This window comes from Perca fluviatilis, chromosome 19 (assembly GCF_010015445.1).
Source record: "Perca fluviatilis chromosome 19, GENO_Pfluv_1.0, whole genome shotgun sequence".
Taxonomy (NCBI): domain Eukaryota; kingdom Metazoa; phylum Chordata; class Actinopteri; order Perciformes; family Percidae; genus Perca; species Perca fluviatilis.
This window is the reverse complement of record NC_053130.1, coordinates 2,125,119-2,130,118: the sequence shown is the minus strand read 5'-3', so window position 1 is coordinate 2,130,118 and position 5,000 is coordinate 2,125,119.

The window sequence follows — 5,000 nt, the reverse complement described above, 5'->3', positions numbered from 1 at the left end:
GCCACTTTTTCCAAAGTTTTTCTCACTTTTCCAATGTTTTTCCAACATTTTTCCAACGTTTTTCTCACTTTTGACATTTTTGCCACTTTTTCGCCGCATAAATTGCCGATTTCCGCGCAAAATATGCGGCGCTTGCGTGATTTCATAATCCCCGCATTTTAGTTGCAAAAAAGTCCCGTAACATATCTTAGCAGAAAGTTGAAAAGAGCAGCCGTTTAGCCCCTGTTGCCATGGGAACGTTATGAAGTGACGTAATTACGTGACGTGAACATCATCGAAAAGCAGGGCGAGAAAAGAACAAAAGAACGGCACTCAAGTCATTCTTAAAATAGGAAGCTGTGTTTATGAGTTTAAAGTTTAATCTACCAGCTAGCGTTGCTCTGATTGGTTGTAGCGCTATCCTATTGCGTGCAGAGGCAATTTGAAGGACATCCTTGAAGAAATGCCCCATTTGCTCCATGTTTGTGATGCTCTTCTGGTAGCAGTAACAGAAATGCCTCCAATACTGCCTAAAATGCTGGTATCAATATCAGTGAGTTGACCGGTAACATTTCTTCCCCCCAGGGGTATCAGAAACAGGGCTGCATTGTTAGAGTGCATGTCGGAGAATAGCGCGGACACACGAGGGTAACTCGTTGAGATCGGTAAGTCGTATAACTTCTGTTGTCAGTTCATTTAAGCCTCGCAAATTTAAATTAAGTCACCTGGTGAAATTTCGTTGTTTGCGAGCTAAATTTGCACGTGGCTGTTGATGCGATATAATAGCGATTGCCCACGTTTGTATTGTAGGAGCATTATTTCCATGCTGAAGTAGTGACGCTGCATTAAGATAATGTAATTAATACTGGGGGTTATTGTTATTTGCTGCAGAATGCTTATAGCCTGTATGTCAAGATCAAAGCTGGCCTTTACAGTAACTCAAAAAATACAGTTCAATCACAACTGAGAATAAGCCTCATTGTGTGTGTGAATAGAGGTGAATACAAATATATATTAGTTTGTGTTGCATAAATTGCTAAAAAAAAAAATCCTAAAGGGAACACTGACCACAGATCAGATACCAATTAATTTAGGCTTCGTCGTACGGAATCAGAAAAGAATCAGGAAACAGAGAGACCCGACAGTAAACAGACATTGTGATTGGCTCAATGGGGGTGCTGATAGGAACGACTACAGCACGTGTGTCAAACTCGAGGCCCGCGGGCCAAATCCGGCCCCTCGCAGATTATGATCTGGCCCGCATATTAATTTAGGTTCACAATACATTTTGGCCCACCTAGTTTTTGTTACTTTTCCCAACATTTGTTACTTTTTCCAACGTTTTTGCTACTTTTTCCCGACATTTTTCCCACTTTTTACAACATTCGTTACTTTTTACAACGTTTTTGCCACTTTCTACAACGTTGTTGCCACTTTCTACAACGTTGTTGCCACTTTTTACAACGTTGTTGCCACTTTTTACAACGTTGTTGCCACTTTCTACAACGTTGTTGCCACTTTTTCCAATGTTGTTGCCACTTTTTACAACGTTGTTGCCACTTTTTACAACGCTTTTGCCACTTTTTACAATGTTGTTGCCACTTTTTACAACGTTGTTGCCACTTTTTACAACGCTTTTGCCACTTTTTACAATGTTTTTGTCACTTTTCCCGACGTTTTTGCCACTTTTTTCCAACATTTGTTACTTTTTACAACGTTTTTGCCACTTTTTCCCGACGTTTTTGCCACTTTTTACAACATTTGTTCCTTTTTACAACGTTTTTGCCACTTCTTCCAATGTTGTTGCCACTTTTTACAACGTTTTTGCCACTTTTTACAATGTTTTTGTCACTTTTCCCGACGTTTTTGCCACTTTTTCCAACATTTGTTCCTTTTTACAACGTTTTTGCCACTTCTTCCAATGTTGTTGCCACTTTTTACAACGTTTTTGCCACTTTTTCCAATGTTTTGGGGCGCTTTTTTATAAGATGGCTGAGGAACTTTGTCCTGACTTCTTTAGGAATTTAAGTCAAGGATATTTGACTTTTTGGATTAAATAAAAGCCTATCAAACTAAACATGTCTGCCCTTGATGGGATTCTTATTTTCCAGTGTGGCCCTCTGGGAAGTTGAGTTTGACACCCCTGGACTACAGCAAGCAAACCCTGTTTCAACATTCACACAAACACCTGAACGTCTCTCATTCCACCTGCTCTGATGTTTCCCCCTCTCATTCCCCCTGCTCTGGTGTTTCCCACATTTTAGTTGGACTTAAATGTGTTTTTTCAGACAAATATAACTCCACAGAAGAGACCTTTACAATGCTGTTTAAGGGGCCATCCACACGGAAACGTTTTTTTGTGCAAACGCACGTGTTTTGCATCGTTTGGGCCGACCGTCCAGACGAATCCTGCAAACGCACTGCCTGAAAACGCACTTTTTTGAAACCTGGTCTCAGGGTGAAAAAATCCGAAAACGGCTCTCGTTTGGCTTCGTATGGATGGTGAATACGGATCCGTATCGATGATGTCATCGCCACACCCCTCTTTTACACCCTCTCCCACGGCCGCTGACGCACACAACTGCGTTGAAGCTAAGCGAGCATGTCCCATCTCCATGGTTACACCAGGAGCATGTCCCATCTCCATGGTTACACCAGCTCACTTCATCTAAACACTGTGTCTCTGCTCCCTGACCCTTCCCTCTGGATTCTACACAAGATATATTGCTAACGTTATGTAGCTAACGTTAAACATCGCTAAAGTAGCTGACCGCTCCAGCAGCGAAGTAACATTAACGTTAGCTGCTATGGCTATCTGTTTATAAAGTGGAAGTAGACAACTTATCAACTAGCTAGCTAATCTGTCTGCTTATAAACTCCTTGAACGGATTATATTAACTTTTACCACGGCTTATCGTAGAAAGGCTACTGCAAGAAAAACTTATAGATTATTAAAAAGACATCATTCATGGATCATTGATGTTTGTTTGACTGCCGATGTTAGCGAGCTAACGTTAGCTCGCTACTAGCGCGCTGCAATCATGCAAAATAAAAAGCAATCCAACAGCACATTATACAACGTAAACAAAGACACGTTTTCTTGCGGCGGCCTTTATAAAATGAGCAGTGGTGAAAGGTATTATAGTCCACGGATGTATTAAGAGAACGTTATAATCTAGTCATGTCATGATGGGAAGTGGAAGTGACTATGCTCTTCTTCTCCGTTTTTGGTGAATTTCTGTAGCAGAAACAGCGCCGCCTATAGGCCTGGCATATGAAGTAGCGTGTTGAGTCATTTACAAGTGGATTCGTTTGGACGCAACTATTCTTGAAACGAATCCAGGGAAGACGGGTAAAAAAAAGATTGTTTTGGTACGTGTGGACGGGGCCTTAATCGTCACAAAAACAGCTACTGGTTAATCCTTTTTAGGGTTGCCTTTAAGTGCGGTCGAAAATGTCGGAAAACAAGAACTGTGTCGGGCCGTTAAAAAAAAAAAAACAACAGGAAGTGAAAGAGACGAGATTTCTTGTGATTTTGTTGTCTTTTAGGTTGACTTAAAATTGGGAACTTCTGGCTTTTACACGGTCTCATTCTCTGACAGATTTGTTGTCGTTTATCAAACGACACGTACTGCCCCCCAGTTTTGGTTGTTGTTGTTTTGTTTTTTTTCGGAGATATTTTGGACAAATTTTTCAACGCCTTAGTCACCTTTCTAGAAGTTTTTGTTGTCTTTTTTTGAGGGAGTTTTCAGGTATTGGTGGCCTTTTGGAGTTGTTTTTCGAGGTTTTTGTCCTTGTCTTTTTCTAATCCATGCAGACATGTCCCTGCACGCACGCGCGCACACACCACCCCAAGTTACGCCCTTGGCTACTCAACAGAAAATCAATCTACAACAATTTCAGTAACCGAGTAATCGTCTTTTCTCTAATTCAACTCAAAATGACGCAAAACGCGTCACTACGTTGTCCTGCCGGCCGTTGGTTGAGTAACGTTCTAATCCGTTGGCCGTTAAGAGGGAACTTTAACAAAAATTCATATTTACACATACTAGCCTACAACAAACCGTATTATGACACAAAGTTTATCAAATATCGGCAAAGTATCCCGTTAACTCAAACGTTAGCTCGTATCACGTAACTGTAATTTGAAAAAAAAAACATAACTTTTGACCATAAAACTGGTTAAAATTAAGATAATCACAGCCGAGCAACGTAAACTAGTGTAACGTTAAACTATGGAGCAAAGTTAGCTTAACGAAATGGAATGTGGCTAACAAGTCAACAAATGTCCTCCCCAGACAATCTTCACCAACTGCTGCCAACATGGCCGTGATAAATAAAGTTAATTTAATTATTTGTTGAGGATTGTAAAGTGTGGTTTTAAAACAACAAACTTTTTTTTTTTTTTTTTTTTTTTAAAAACACACGACAGCAGCCAGGAGGATCCGTCTATCTCCTGGCGCCAATACACACTCACACACACACACACCAAAAAAATCTGTTCACCGAACACCCTTTTTGTTTTTGGTAACTTATTTCCAAGACTTTGATACATACTCACATTTTATAAGAAATACGCAAATATACTTAAGAAATAACCACAAAGTCAAGTACACAAGTTCGGCTGTTTTAAACTCGACAAATCGTAAACACGAAGCACTCCAACCCAGAGACTATGTTAGCTCCAGCGAATAGACGAAGCCCAAAAGTCGGGCTCAGTCCCGCAGGCTGGGAATGAAGTTTTTGGATTCTGCCTTACCTTTTTCTCCCTTTTCTCCAATCCCTCTGTGAATGTACCGGTCCTTTCGACGTTATTTCATCGTAGTAGCTCAATTCCAAATCCCAACCATAATAACACGACAGAAAAGCGTAATTCCCCAGCGTTATTTGTAGTAATATTCGGCGACGTACACTCCTCTGCTCCCCGCTCAGTCGGTCTGCGGTTTGGGCCGTTTGATGATGGAGGAGAGCAAATACCAGCCTGACAAAGATCGTCTGTAACTGAAACGACGGATCACTCT